We start from the raw sequence: 16,827 nt of genomic DNA on the forward strand, positions 1-16,827 counted from the left end.
GGAACTCTAAATCCAACATGGTTTGTAGTAGCTCTTTGAAACATGACAAAATAAAGGAGTTCTCAGTTTTGTCTCTATGATTTGTTTCCGATTCAAGTAGCCCTAAGCAGAGACTGTGGAAAAGCACTTTCATTGAAAGGGGTAGCCAAGCTTCCAAGAAATTACGAGTTTCTGAAATACCACTAAGTATTTTTTCACCCAATCTTGATGATACGTGGTGGTAATGATCAGTACACAAATCCCACTTGACTCACCAAATTTTGTTCTTCTAGGTTGAAGCGTTCGTTTACAGTAGCAGTTTATATTTTTTGAATTCCCTCTGTTCTCTCCTACATAGATAGATGAATTTGGAACTCTAAATCCAACATGGTTTGTAGTATTTCTTTGAAACCTGAAAAAATAAAGGAGTTCTCAATTTTGTCTCTATGTTTTGTTTCCACTTCAAGTAGCCCTAGGGACAGACTGTGGAAAAGCACTTTCATTGAGAGGTGTTGCCAAGCTTCTAAGAAATAACGAGTTCTTCTTGAACACCAGAAATATTTTTTCACCCTATCTTGATGATACTTTGTGGTAATCATCAGAGCACAAATCCCACTTGAGCAACAAAATTTTGTTCTTCTAGGTTGAAGCGTTCGTCTACAGTAGCAGTTTTTTATATTTAGGTTTCCCTCTGTTCTCTTCTATATAGATAGAAGAATTTGGAACTCTAAATCCAACAAGGTTTGTATTAGCTCTTGAAACTTGACAAAATAAAGGAGTTCTCAATTTTGTCTCTATGATTTGTTTCCTCTTCACCTAGCCCTAAACAGAGACTGTGGAAAAGCTCTTTCATTGAAAGGGGTTGCCAAGCTTCCATGAAATTACGAGCTTCCGAAATACCAGAAATATTTTTTCACCCAATCTTGATAATACGTGTTGGTAATGACAAGTACTCAAATCCCACTTGGTTCACCAAATTTTGTTCTTCTAGTTTGAAGCGTTCGTTTACACTAGCAGTTAATATTTTTTGGTTTCCCTCTGTTCTCTCCTATATAGATAGATGAATTTGGAACTCTAAATCCAACATGGTTTGTATTAGGTCTTTGAAACTTGACCAAATGAGGAGTTCTCAGTTTTGTCTCAATGATTTGTTTCCGCTTCAAGTAGCCCTAAGCTGAGACTGTGGAAAAGCACTTTCATTGAAAGGGTTTGCCAAGCTTCCAAGAAATTACGAGTTTCCGAAATACCAGCAAATATTTTTTCACCCAAACTTGATGATACGTGGTGGTAATGACAGGTACACAAATCCCACTTGGCTCTCCAAATTTTGTTCTTCTAGGTTGAAGCGTTCGTTTACAGTAGCAGTTTTTATTTTTAGGTTTCACTCTGTTCTCTCCTATATAGATAGATGAATTTGGAACTCTAAATCCAACATGGTTTGTAGTAGCTCTTTGAAACTTGACAAAATAAAGGAAGTTCTCAGTTTTGTCTCTATGGTTTGTTTGCTCTTCAAGTCGCCCTAGGCACAGACTGTGGAAAAGCACTTTCATTGAGAGGTGTTGCCAAACTTCATCTAGGTTGAAGCGTTTGTAACAGGTAGCAGTTTTTATTTTTAGGTTTCCCTCTGTTCTCTCCTATATAGATAGATGAATTTGGAACTCTAAATCCAACATGGTTTGTAGTGGTCTTTGAAACTTGAGAAAATAAAGGAGTTCTCATTTTTGTCTCTATGATTTGTTTCTGCTTCATGTTCCCCTAAGCAGAGAGTGTGGAAAAGCACTTTCATTGAAAGGGGTTGCCAAGCTTCCAAGAAATTACGAGTTTCCGAAATACCAGCAAATATTTTTTCACCCAATCTTGATGAAACGTGGTGGTAATGACAAGTCCACAAATCCCACTTGGCTCACCAAATTTTGTTCTTCTAGGTTTAAGCGTTCCTTTACAGTAGCAGTTTTTATTTTTAGGTTTCACTCTGTTCTCTCCTATATAGATAGATAAATTTGGAACTTAAATCCAACATGGTTTGTAGTAGCTCTTTGAAACTTGACAAAATGAAGTAGTTCTCAGTTTATCTCTAAGGTTCGCTTCCTCTTTAAGTAGCCCTAGGCACAAACTGTGGAAAAGCACTTTCATTGAGAGGGTTTGCCAAGCTTCTAAGAAATAACGAGTTTCCCGAAAACCAGCAAATATTTTTCACAGAATCTTGATGATACTTGTTGATAATGATTGGTACACAAATCCCACTTGACTCACCAAAATTTTGTTCTTCTAGGTTGAAGCGTTTGTTTACAGTAGCAGTTTATATTTTTTGGTTTCCCACTGTTCTCTCCTACATAGATAGATGAATTTGGAACTCTAAATCCAACATGGTTTGTAGTAGCTCTTTGAAACTTGACAAAATAAAGGAGTTCTCAGTTTTGCCTCTATAATTTGCTTCTGCTTCAAGTACCCTAAGCAGAGACTGTGGAAAAGCACTTTCATTGAAAGCGGTTGCCAAGCTTCCAAGAAATAAGGAGTTTCCGAATACCAGCAAATATTTTTTCACCCAATCTTGATGATACGTGGTGGTAATGACAAGTACACAAATCCCACTTTTCTCACAAAATTTTGTTCTTCTAGGTTGAATCGTTCGTTTACAGTAGCAATTTTCATATTTAGGTTTCACTCTGTTCTCTCCTATATAGATAGATGAATTTGGAACTCTAAATCCAACATAGTTTGTAGTGTTTCTTTGAAACTTGACAAAAAAAGGAGTTCTCAATTTTGTCTCTATGGTTTGTTTCCTCTTCAAGTAGCCCAAGGCACAGACTGTGGAAAAGCACTTTCATTGAGTGGGGTTGCAAGCTTCTAAGAAATTACGAGTTTCCGAAATACCAGCAAATAATTTTTCACACAATCTTGAAAATACTTGGTGGTAATGATCGGTACACAAATCCCACTTGACTCACCAAATTTTGTTCTTCTAGGTAGAAGCGTTCGTTTACAGTAGCAGTTTATATTTTTAGGTTTCCCTCTGTTCTCTCCTATATAGATAGATGAATTTGGAACTCTAAATCCAACATGGTTTGTAGTAGCTCTTTGAAACTTGACAAAATAAAGGAGATCCCAGTTTTCTCTCTATTTTTTGTTTCCGCTTCAAGTAGCCCTAAGCAGAGACTGTGGAAAAGCACTTTCCTTGAAAGAGGTTGCAAAGCTTCCAAGAAATTACGGGTTTCCGAAATACCAGCAAATATTTTTCACAGAATCTTGATGATACGTGGGGGTAATGACAAGTACACATATCCCACTTTGTTCACCAAATTCTGTTCTTCTTGGTTGAAGCGTTTGTTTACAGTAGCAGTTTATATTTTCAGGTTTCACTCTGTTCTCTCCTATAGAGATAGATGAATTTGAAATCTAAATTCAACATGGTTTGTAGTAGCTTTTTGAAACTTGACAAAATGAAGTAGTTCTCATTTTGTCTCTATGGTTTGTTTCCTGTTCAAGTAGCCCTAGGCACAGACTGTGGAAAAGCACTTTCATTGAGAGGGGTTGACAGCTTCTAAGAAATAACGAGTTTCCGAAATACCAGCAAATATTTTTTCACCCAATCTTGATGATAATTGGTGGTAAAGATCAGTACACAAATCCCACTTGACTCACCAAATTTTGTTCTTCTAGGTTGAAGCTTTCGTTTACAGTAGCAGTTTATATTTTTTGGTTTCCCTCTGTTCTCTCCTATATAGATAGATGAATTTGGAACTCTAAATCCAACATGGTTTGTAGTATTTCTTTGAAATTTGAAAAAATAAAGGAGTTCTCAGTTTTGTCTCTATGTTTTGTTTCCAATTCAAGTAGCCCTAGGGACAAACTGTGGAAAAGCACTTTCATTGATAGGTGTTGCCAAACTTCTAAGAAATAACGAGTTTCTGAAATACCAGAAATATTTTTTCACCTTATCTTGATGATACTTTGTGGTAACCATCAGTACACAAATCCCACTTGAGCAACAAAATTTTGTTCTTCTAGGTTGAAGCGTTCATTTACAGTAGCAGTTTTTATATTTAGGTTTCTCTCTGTTCTCTCCTATATAGATAGATGAATTTGGAACTCTAATTGCAACTTGGTTTGTAGTAGCTCTTAGAAACTTGACAAAAAAAATGGAGTTCTCAGTTTTGTCTCTATGGTTTGTTTCCACTTCAAGTAGCCCTAAGCAGAGACTGTGGAAACCACTTTCATTGAAAGGGGTTGTCAAGCTTCCAAGAAATTACAAGTTTCCGAAATACCAGCAAATATTTTTTCACCCAATCTTGATGATACTTGGTGGTAATGATCAGTACACAAATACCACTTACTCACCAAATTTTGTTCTTCTAGGTTGAAGCCATCGTTTACAGTAGCAGTGTATATTTTTTGGTTTCCCTCTGTTCTCTCCTATATAGATAGATGAATTTGGAACTCTAAATCCAACATGGTTTGTAGTATTTCTTTGAAACTTGAAAAAATAAAGGAGTTCTCAGTTTTGTTTCTATGTTTTGTTTCCTCTTCAAGTAGCCCTAGGGACAGACTGTGGAAAAGCAGTTTCATTGAGAGGGGTTGCCAAGCTTCTAAGAAATAACGAGTTTCTGAAATACCAGAAATATTTTTTCACCCTATCTTGATGATACGTGGTGGTAATAATCGATACACAAATCCCACTTGACCAACCAAATTCTGTTCTTCTAGGTTGATGCGTTCGTTTACAGTAGCAGATTATATTTTTAGGTTTCCCTCTGTTCTCTCCTATATAGATAGATGAATTTGGACTCCAAATCCAACATGGTTTGTAGTAGCTCTTTGAAACTTGAGAAAATAAAAAAGTTCTCAGTTTTGTCTCTGTGATTTGTTTCCGCTTCAAGTAGCCCTAAGCAGAGACTGTGGAAAAGCCTTTCATTGAAAGGGGTTGCCAATCTTCCAAGAAATTACGAGTTTCCGAAATACCAGCAAATATTTTTTAACCCAATCTTGATGATACTTGGTTGTAATGATCAGTACACAAATCCCACTTGATTCACCAAATTATCTTCTTCTAGTTTGAACCATTCGATTACACTAGCAGTTTTTATTTTTTGGTTTCACTCTGTTCTCTCCTATATAGATAGATGAATTTGGAACTCTAAATCCAACATGGTTTGTAGTAGCTCTTTGAAACTTGACAAAATAAAGGAGTTCTCAGTTTTGTCTCTATGGTTTGTTTCCTCTTCAAGTAGCCCTTGGCATAGACTGTGGAAAAGCACTTTCATTGAGAGGGGTTTACAGCTTCTAAGAAATAACGAGTTTCCAAAATAGCAGGAAATATTTTTTAACCCAATCTTGATCATACTTGGTAGTAATGATCAGTACACAAATCCCACTTGACTCACCAAGTTTTGTTCTTCTAGGTTGAAGCGTTCGTTTACAGTAAGTGTTTATATTTTCTGGTTTTCCTCTGTTCTCCCCTATATAGATAGATGAATTTGGAACTCTAAATCCAACATGGTTTATAGTAGCTCTTTGAAACTTGACAAAATAAAGGAGTTCTCAGTTTTGTCTGTATGATATGTTTCCTCTTCAAGTAGCCCTAAGAAGAGACTGTGGAAAACACTTTCATTGAATGGGGTTGCAAACTTCCAAGAAATTACGATTTTCGAAATACCAGAAAGATTTATCACCCAATCTTGATGATACGTGGTGGTAATGACAGGTACTCAAATCCCACTTAGCTCACCAAATTTTGTTCTTCTAGGTTGAACCGATCAATTACAGTAGCAGTTTTTATTTTTAGGTTTCACTCTGTTCTCTCCTGTATAGATAGATGAATTAGGAACTCTAAATCCAACAGGGTTTGTAGTAGCTTTTGAAACTTGACAAAATAAAGGAGTTCTCAGTTTTGTCTCCAAGGTTTGTTTCCTCTTCAAGTAGCCCTAGGCACAGACTGTGGAAAAGCACTTTGAATGAGAGGTTTTGCCCAGCTTCTAAGAAATAACGATTTTCCGAAATACCAGCAAATATTTTTTCACCCAATCTTGATGATACTTGGTGGTAATGATTGGTACACCAATCCCACTTGACTCTCCAAATTTTGTTCTTCTAGGTTGAAGCGTTCGTTTACAGTAGCAGTTTATATTTTTAGGTTTCCCTCTTTTCTCTCCTATATAGATAGATGAATTTGGAACTCTAAATCCAACATGGTTTGTAGTAGCTCTTTGAAAACATGACAAAATAAAGGAGTTCTCAGTTTTGTCTCTATGATTTGTTTCCGATTCAAGTAGCCCTAAGCAGAGACTGTGGAAAAGCACTTTCATTGAAAGGGGTAGCCAAGCTTCCAAGAAATTACGAGTTTCTGAAATACCACTAAGTATTTTTTCACCCAATCTTGATGATACGTGGTGGTAATGATCAGTACACAAATCCCACTTGACTCACCAAATTTTGTTCTTCTAGGTTGAAGCGTTCGTTTACAGTAGCAGTTTATATTTTTTGAATTCCCTCTGTTCTCTCCTACATAGATAGATGAATTTGGAACTCTAAATCCAACATGGTTTGTAGTATTTCTTTGAAACCTGAAAAAATAAAGGAGTTCTCAATTTTGTCTCTATGTTTTGTTTCCACTTCAAGTAGCCCTAGGGACAGACTGTGGAAAAGCACTTTCATTGAGAGGTGCTGCCAAGCTTCTAAGAAATAACGAGTTTCTTGAACACCAGAAATATTTTTTCACAATATCTTGATGATACTTTGTGGTAATCATCAGAGCACAAATCCCACTTGAGCAACAAAATTTTGTTCTTCTAGGTTGAAGCGTTCATCTACAGTAGCAGCTTTTTATATTTAGGTTTCCCTCTGTTCTCTTCTATATAGATAGAAGAATTTGGAACTCTAAATCCAACAAGGTTTGTATTAGCTCTTGAAACTTGACAAAATAAAGGAGTTCTCAATTTTGTCTCTATGATTTGTTTCCTCTTCACCTAGCCCTAAACAGAGACTGTGGAAAAGCTCTTTCATTGAAAGGGGTTGCCAAGCTTCCATGAAATTACGAGCTTCCGAAATACCAGAAATATTTTTTCACCCAATCTTGATAATACGCGTTGGTAATGACAAGTACTCAAATCCCACTTGGTTCACCAAATTTTGTTCTTCTAGTTTGAAAGCGTTCGTTTACACTAGCAGTTAATATTTTTTGGTTTCCCTCTGTTCTCTCCTATATAGATAGATGAATTTGGAACTCTAAATCCAACATGGTTTGTATTAGGTCTTTGAAACTTGACCAAATGAGGAGTTCTCAGTTTTGTCTCAATGATTTGTTTCCGCTTCAAGTAGCCCTAAGCAGAGACTGTGGAAAAGCACTTTCATTGAAAGGGTTTGCCAAGCTTCCAAGAAATTACGAGTTTCCGAAATACCAGCAAATATTTTTTCACCCAAACTTGATGATACGTGGTGGTAATGACAGGTACACAAATCCCACTTGGCTCTCCAAATTTTGTTCTTCTAGGTTGAAGCGTTCGTTTACAATAGCAGTTTTTATTTTTAGGTTTCACTCTGTTCTCTCCTATATAGATAGATGAATTTGGAACTCTAAATCCAACATGGTTTGTAGTAGCTCTTTGAAACTTGACAAAATAAAGGAGTTCTCAGTTTTGTCTCTATGGTTTGTTTGCTCTTCAAGTCGCCCTAGGCACAGACTGTGGAAAAGCACTTTCATTGAGAGGTGTTGCCAAACTTCATCTAGGTTGAAGCGTTTGTAACAGGTAGCAGTTTTTATTTTTAGGTTTCCCTCTGTTCTCTCCTATATAGATAGATGAATTTGGAACTCTAAATCCAACATGGTTTGTAGTGGTCTTTGAAACTTGAGAAAATAAAGGAGTTCTCATTTTTGTCTCTATGATTTGTTTCTGCTTCATGTTCCCCTAAGCAGAGAGTGTGGAAAAGCACTTTCATTGAAAGGGGTTGCCAAGCTTCTAAGAAATTACGAGTTTCCGAAATACCAGCAAATATTTTTTCACCAATTCTTGATGAAACGTGGTGGTAATGACAAGTCCACAAATCCCACTTGGCTCACCAAATTTTGTTCTTCTAGGTTTAAGCGTTCCTTTACAGTAGCAGTTTTTATTTTTAGGTTTCACTCTGTTCTCTCCTATATAGATAGATAAATTTGGAACTTAAATCCAACATGGTTTGTAGTAGCTCTTTGAAACTTGACAAAATGAAGTAGTTCTCAGTTTATCTCTAAGGTTAGCTTCCTCTTTAAGTAGCCCTAGGCACAGACTGTGGAAAAGCACTTTCATTGAGAGGGTTTGCCAAGCTTCTAAGAAATAACGAGTTTCCCGAAAACCAGCAAATATTTTTTCACAGAATCTTGATGATACTTGTTGATAATGATTGGTACACAAATCCCACTTGACTCACCAAAATTTTGTTCTTCTAGGTTGAAGCGTTTGTTTACAGTAGCAGTTTATATTTTTTGGTTTCCCACTGTTCTCTCCTACATAGATAGATGAATTTGGAACTCTAAATCCAACATGGTTTGTAGTAGCTCTTTGAAACTTGACAAAATAAAGGAGTTCTCAGTTTTGCCTCTATAATTTGCTTCTGCTTCAAGTACCCTAAGCAGAGACTGTGGAAAAGCACTTTCATTGAAAGCGGTTGCCAAGCTTCCAAGAAATAAGGAGTTTCCGAATACCAGCAAATATTTTTTCACCCAATCTTGATGATACGTGGTGGTAATGACAAGTACACAAATCCCACTTTTCTCACAAAATTTTGTTCTTCTAGGTTGAATCGTTCGTTTACAGTAGCAATTTTCATATTTAGGTTTCACTCTGTTCTCTCCTATATAGATAGATGAATTTGGAACTCTAAATCCAACATGGTTTGTAGTGTTTCTTTGAAACTTGACAAAAAAAGGAGTTCTCAATTTTGTCTCTATGGTTTGTTTCCTCTTCAAGTAGCCCAAGGCACAGACTGTGGAAAAGCACTTTCATTGAGTGGGGTTGCAAGCTTCTAAGAAATTACGAGTTTCCGAAATACCAGCAAATAATTTTTCACACAATCTTGAAAATACTTGGTGGTAATGATCGGTACACAAATCCCACTTGACTCACCAAATTTTGTTCTTCTAGGTAGAAGCGTTCGTTTACAGTAGCAGTTTATATTTTTAGGTTTCCCTCTGTTCTCTCCTATATAGATAGATGAATTTGGAACTCTAAATCCAACATGGTTTGTAGTAGCTCTTTGAAACTTGACAAAATAAAGGAGATCCCAGTTTTCTCTCTATTTTTTGTTTCCGCTTCAAGTAGCCCTAAGCAGAGACTGTGGAAAAGCACTTTCCTTGAAAGAGGTTGCAAAGCTTCCAAGAAATTACGGGTTTCCGAAACACCAGCAAATATTTTTTCACAGAATCTTGATGATACGTGGGGGTAATGACAAGTACACATATCCCACTTTGTTCACCAAATTCTGTTCTTCTTGGTTGAAGCGTTTGTTTACAGTAGCAGTTTATATTTTCAGGTTTCACTCTGTTCTCTCCTATAGAGATAGATGAATTTGAAATCTAAATTCAACATGGTTTGTAGTAGCTTTTTGAAACTTGACAAAATGAAGTAGTTCTCATTTTGTCTCTATGGTTTGTTTCCTGTTCAAGTAGCCCTAGGCACAGACTGTGGAAAAGCACTTTCATTGAGAGGGGTTGACAGCTTCTAAGAAATAACGAGTTTCCTAAATACCAGCAAATATTTTTTCACCCAATCTTGATGATAATTGGTGGTAAAGATCAGTACACAAATCCCACTTGACTCACCAAATTTTGTTCTTCTAGGTTGAAGCTTTCGTTTACAGTAGCAGTTTATATTTTTTGGTTTCCCTCTGTTCTCTCCTATATAGATAGATGAATTTGGAACTCTAAATCCAACATGGTTTGTAGTATTTCTTTGAAATTTGAAAAAATAAAGGAGTTCTCAGTTTTGTCTCTATGTTTTGTTTCCAATTCAAGTAGCCCTAGGGACAAACTGTGGAAAAGCACTTTCATTGAGAGGTGTTGCCAAACTTCTAAGAAATAACGAGTTTCTGAAATACCAGAAATATTTTTTCACCTTATCTTGATGATACTTTGTGGTAACCATCAGTACACAAATCCCACTTGAACAACAAAATTTTGTTCTTCTAGGTTGAAGCGTTCATTTACAGTAGCAGTTTTTATATTTAGGTTTCTCTCTGTTCTCACCTATATAGATAGATGAATTTGGAACTCTAATTGCAACTTGGTTTGTAGTAGCTCTTAGAAACTTGACAAAAAAAATGGAGTTCTCAGTTTTGTCTCTATGGTTTGTTTCCACTTCAAGTAGCCCTAAGCAGAGACTGTGGAAACCACTTTCATTGAAAGGGGTTGTCAAGCTTCCAAGAAATTACAAGTTTCCGAAATACCAGCAAATATTTTTTCACCCAATCTTGATGATACTTGGTGGTAATGATCAGTACACAAATACCACTTACTCACCAAATTTTGTTCTTCTAGGTTGAAGCCATCGTTTACAGTAGCAGTGTATATTTTTTGGTTTCCCTCTGTTCTCTCCTATATAGATAGATGAATTTGGAACTCTAAATCCAACATGGTTTGTAGTATTTCTTTGAAACTTGAAAAAATAAAGGAGTTCTCAGTTTTGTTTCTATGTTTTGTTTCCTCTTCAAGTAGCCCTAGGGACAGACTGTGGAAAAGCAGTTTCATTGAGAGGGGTTGCCAAGCTTCTAAGAAATAACGAGTTTCTGAAATACCAGAAATATTTTTTCACCCTATCTTGATGATACGTGGTGGTAATAATCGATACACAAATCCCACTTGACCAACCAAATTCTGTTCTTCTAGGTTGATGCGTTCGTTTACAGTAGCAGATTATATTTTAGGTTTCCCTCTGTTCTCTCCTATATAGATAGATGAATTTGGACTCCAAATCCAACATGGTTTGTAGTAGCTCTTTGAAACTTGAGAAAATAAAAAAGTTCTCAGTTTTGTCTCTGTGATTTGTTTCCGCTTCAAGTAGCCCTAAGCAGAGACTGTGGAAAAGCCTTTTCATTGAAAGGGGTTGCCAATCTTCCAAGAAATTACGAGTTTCCGAAATACCAGCAAATATTTTTTAACCCAATCTTGATGATACTTGGTTGTAATGATCAGTACACAAATCCCACTTGACTCACCAAATTATGTTCTTCTAGGTTGAACCGTTCGATTACACTAGCAGTTTTTATTTTTTGGTTTCACTCTGTTCTCTCCTATATAGATAGATGAATTTGGAACTCTAAATCCAACATGGTTTGTAGTAGCTCTTTGAAAATTGACAAAATAAAGGAGTTCTCAGTTTTGTCTCTATGGTTTGTTTCCTCTTCAAGTAGCCCTTGGCATAGACTGTGGAAAAGCACTTTCATTGAGAGGGGTTTACAGCTTCTAAGAAATAACGAGTTTCCAAAATAGCAGGAAATATTTTTTAACCCAATCTTGATCATACTTGGTAGTAATGATCAGTACACAAATCCCACTTGACTCACCAAATTTTGTTCTTCTAGGTTGAAGCGTTCGTTTACAGTAAGTGTTTATATTTTCTGGTTTTCCTCTGTTCTCCCCTATATAGATAGATGAATTTGGAACTCTAAATCCAACATGGTTTATAGTAGCTCTTTGAAACTTGACAAAATAAAGGAGTTCTCAGTTTTGTCTGTATGATATGTTTCCTCTTCAAGTAGCCCTAAGAAGAGACTGTGGAAAACACTTTCATTGAATGGGGTTGCAAACTTCCAAGAAATTACGATTTTCGAAATACCAGAAATATTTATCACCCAATCTTGATGATACGTGGTGGTAATGACAGGTACTCAAATCCCACTTAGCTCACCAAATTTTGTTCTTCTAGGTTGAACCGATCAATTACAGTAGCAGTTTTTATTTTTAGGTTTCACTCTGTTCTCTCCTGTATAGATAGATGAATTAGGAACTCTAAATCCAACAGGGTTTGTAGTAGCTTTTGAAACTTGACAAAATAAAGGAGTTCTCAGTTTTGTCTCCAAGGTTTGTTTCCTCTTCAAGTAGCCCTAGGCACAGACTGTGGAAAAGCACTTTGAATGAGAGGTTTTGCCCAGCTTCTAAGAAATAACGATTTTCCGAAATACCAGCAAATATTTTTTCACCCAATCTTGATGATACTTGGTGGTAATGATTGGTACACCAATCCCACTTGACTCTCCAAATTTTGTTCTTCTAGGTTGAAGCGTTCGTTTACAGTAGCAGTTTATATTTTTAGGTTTCCCTCTTTTCTCTCCTATATAGATAGATGAATTTGGAACTCTAAATCCAACATGGTTTGTAGTAGCTCTTTGAAACATGACAAAATAAAGGAGTTCTCAGTTTTGTCTCTATGATTTGTTTCCGATTCAAGTAGCCCTAAGCAGAGACTGTGGAAAAGCACTTTCATTGAAAGGGGTAGCCAAGCTTCCAAGAAATTACGAGTTTCTGAAATACCACTAAGTATTTTTTCACCCAATCTTGATGATACGTGGTGGTAATGATCAGTACACAAATCCCACTTGACTCACCAAATTTTGTTCTTCTAGGTTGAAGCGTTCGTTTACAGTAGCAGTTTATATTTTTTGAATTCCCTCTGTTCTCTCCTACATAGATAGATGAATTTGGAACTCTAAATCCAACATGGTTTGTAGTATTTCTTTGAAACCTGAAAAAATAAAGGAGTTCTCAATTTTGTCTCTATGTTTTGTTTCCACTTCAAGTAGCCCTAGGGACAGACTGTGGAAAAGCACTTTCATTGAGAGGTGTTGCCAAGCTTCTAAGAAATAACGAGTTTCTTGAACACCAGAAATATTTTTTCACCCTATCTTGATGATACTTTGTGGTAATCATCAGAGCACAAATCCCACTTGAGCAACAAAATTTTGTTCTTCTAGGTTGAAGCGTTCGTCTACAGTAGCAGTTTTTTATATTTAGGTTTCCCTCTGTTCTCTTCTATATAGATAGAAGAATTTGGAACTCTAAATCCAACAAGGTTTGTATTAGCTCTTGAAACTTGACAAAATAAAGGAGTTCTCAATTTTGTCTCTATGATTTGTTTCCTCTTCACCTAGCCCTAAACAGAGACTGTGGAAAAGCTCTTTCATTGAAAGGGGTTGCCAAGCTTCCATGAAATTACGAGCTTCCGAAATACCAGAAATATTTTTTCACCCAATCTTGATAATACGTGTTGGTAATGACAAGTACTCAAATCCCACTTGGTTCACCAAATTTTGTTCTTCTAGTTTGAAGCGTTCGTTTACACTAGCAGTTAATATTTTTTGGTTTCCCTCTGTTCTCTCCTATATAGATAGATGAATTTGGAACTCTAAATCCAACATGGTTTGTATTAGGTCTTTGAAACTTGACCAAATGAGGAGTTCTCAGTTTTGTCTCAATGATTTGTTTCCGCTTCAAGTAGCCCTAGGCACAGACGGTGGAAAAGCACTTTCATTGCGAGGGGTTGCCAAGCTTCTAAGATATAACGGGTTTCCGAAATACCAGCAAATATTTTTTCACCCAAACGTGATGATACTTGGTGGTAATGATCAGTACACAAATCCCACTTGGGTCACCAAATTTTGTTCATCTAGGTTGAAGCGTTCGTCTACAGTAGCAGTTTTTATATTTAGGTTTCTCTCTGTTCTCTCTTATATAGATAGATGAATTTGGAACTCTAAGTCCAACATGGTTTGTAGTAGCTCTTTGAAACTTCACAAAATAAAGGAGTTCTCAGTTTTGTCTCTATGATTTGTTTCCTCTTCAAGTAGCCCTAAGCAGAGACTGTGGAAAAGCCCTTTCATTGAAAGGGCTGCAAATCTTCCAAGAAATTACGAGTTTCCGAAATACCAGCAAATATTTTTTCACCCAGTCTTGATGATTCGTGGTAGTAATGACAAGTACACAAATCCCACTTTGCTCACCAAATTTTGTTCTTCTATGTAAAAGCGTTCGTCTACAGTAGCAGTTTTTATATTTAGTTTTCACAATGTTCTCGATGAATTTGGAACTCTAAATCCAAAATGGTTTGTAGTAGCTCTTTGAACTTGAAAAAATAAAGTATTTCTCAGTTTTGTCTCTTTGCTTTCGTTCCTCTTCAAGTAGCCCTAGGCACAGACTGTGGAAAAGCACTTTCATTGAGAGGGGTTGCCAGGCTTCTAAAAAAAAATAGTTTCCAAAATACCAGCAAATATTTTTTCACCCATTCTTGATGATATTTTGTGGTAATGATCAGTACACAAATCCCACTTGACTCACCAAATTTTATTATTCTAGGTTGAAGCGTTCCTTTACAGTAGCAGTTTATATTTTTAAGATTCTCTCTTTTGTATCATATATAGATAGATGAATTTGGAAATCTAAATCCAACATGGTTTGTAGTAGCTCTTTGAAACTTCACAAAATGAAGGAGTTCTCAGTTTTGTCTCTATGGTTTGTTTCCACTTCAAGTAGCCCTAGGCACAGAATGTGGAAAAGCACTTTCATTGAGAGGGGTTGCCATGCTTCTAAGAAATAATGAGTTTCCGAAATACCAGCAAATATTTTTCTACCCACTCTTCATGATACGTGGTGGTAATGACAAGTACATAAGTCCCACTTGGCTCACCAAATTTTGTTCTTCTAGGTTGAAGCGTTCGTCTATAGTAGCAGTTTTTATATTTAGGTTTCCCTCTGTTCTCTCCTATATAGATAGATGAATTTGGAAATCTAAATCCAACATGGTTTGTAGTAGCTCTTTGAAACTTGACAAAATAAAGGAGTTCTCAGTTTTGTCTCTATGATCTTTCCGCTTCAAGTAGCCCTAAGCAGAGACTGTTTAAAAGCACTTACATTGAAACGGATTGCCAAGATTCCAAGAAATTACGAGTTTCCGAAATACCAGCAAATATTTTTTCACCCAATCTTGATGTACGTGGTTGTAATGATCACTACACAAATCCCACTTGGCTCAGCAAATTTTGTTCTTCTAGGTTGAAGCATTCGTTTACAGTAGCAGTTTATATTTTTAGGTTTCACTCTGTTCTCTCCTATATAGATAGATGAAATTGAAAATGTAATCCAACATGGTTTGTAGTAGCTCTTTGAAACTTGACAAAATGAAGTAGTTCTCAGTTTTGTCTCTATGGTTTGTTTCCTCTTCTAGTAGACATAGGCACAGACTGTGGAAAGGCACTTTCATTGAGAGGGGTTGCCAAGCTTCTAAGAAATAACGAGTTCCTGAAATACCAGCAAATATTTTTTCACCCAATCTTGATGATACTTGTTGGTAATGATCGGTACAAAATCCCACTTGACTCACCACATTTTGTTCTTCTAGGTTGAAGCGTTCGTTTACAGTAGCAGTTTTTATATTTAGGTTACCCTCTGTTCTCTCCTATATAGATGGATGAATTTGGAACTCTAAATTCAACATGGTTTGTAGTAGCTCTTTGAAACTTGACAAAAAAAGTAGTTCACAGTTTTTTCTCTATGATTTTTTTCCTTTTCAAGTAGCCCTAAGCAGAGACTGTGGAAAAGCACTTTAAATTAAAGGGGTTGCCAAGCTTCCAAGAAATTACGATTTTCAGAAATACAAGCAAATATTTTTTCACCCAACTTGATGATACGTAGTGGTAATGACAAGTACACAAATCACACTTGGCTCACCAAATTTTGTTCTTCTAGGTTGAAGCGTTCGTTTACAGTAGAAGTTTTATTTTTAGGTTTCACTCTGTTCTCTCCTATATAGATAGATGAAGTTGGAACTCTAAATCCAACGTGGTTTATAGTAGCTCTTTGAAACTTGACCAAATAAAGGAGTTCTCAGTTTTGTCTCTATGATTTATTTCCTCTTCAAGTAGCCCTAAGCAGAGACTGTGGAAAAGCACTTTCATTGAAAGGGGTTGCAAAGCTTCCAAGAAATTACGAATTTCCGAAATAACAGCAAATATTTTTTCACCAATCTTGATGATACGTGGTGGTAATGACAAGTACATAAATCCCACTTGGCTCACCAAATTTTGTTCTTCTAGGTTGAAGCATTCGTTTACAGTAGCAGTTTATAATTTTAGGTTTTCCTCTGTTCTCTCCTATATAGATAGATGAATTTGGAACGCTAAATCCTACATGGTTTGTAGTAGCTCTTTGAAACTTGACAAAATAAAGGAGTTCTCAGTTTTGTCTCTATGATTTGCTTCCTCTTCATGTAACCCTAAGCAGAGAATGTGAAAAAGCACTTTCATTGAAAGGGGTTGCCAAGCTTCTAAGAAATAACGAGTTTCCGAAATACCAGCAAATATTTTTTCACCCAATCTTGATGATACTTGGTGGTAATGATCAGTACATAAATCCCACTTGGCTCACAAAATTTTGTTCATCTAGGTTGAAGCGTTCGTTTACAGTAGAAGTTTTTATTTTTAGGTTTCACTCTGTTCTCTCCTATATACATAGAAGAATTTGGAACTCTTAATCCAACATGGCTTGTAGTAGCTCTTTGAAACTTGTCAAAATAAAGTAGTTCTCAGTTTTGTCTCTATGGTTTGTTTCCTCTTCAAGTAGCCCTAGGCACAGACTGTGGAAAAGCACTTTCATTGAGAGGGATTGCCAAGCTTCTAGAAGTAACCAGTTTCTGAAATACCAGCAAATATTTCTTTAACCCAATCTTGATGATACGTGGTGGTATTGACAATTACACAAATCCCACTTGGCTCACCAAATTTTGTTCTTCTAGGTTGAAGCGTTCGTTTACAGTAGCAGTTTTTATTTTTAGTTTTCACTCGGTTCTCTCCTATATAGATTGATGAATTTGGAACACTAAATCCAACATGGTT

The sequence above is a fragment of the Callospermophilus lateralis genome, chromosome 7, assembly GCF_048772815.1.
Source record: "Callospermophilus lateralis isolate mCalLat2 chromosome 7, mCalLat2.hap1, whole genome shotgun sequence".
NCBI lineage: Eukaryota > Metazoa > Chordata > Mammalia > Rodentia > Sciuridae > Callospermophilus > Callospermophilus lateralis.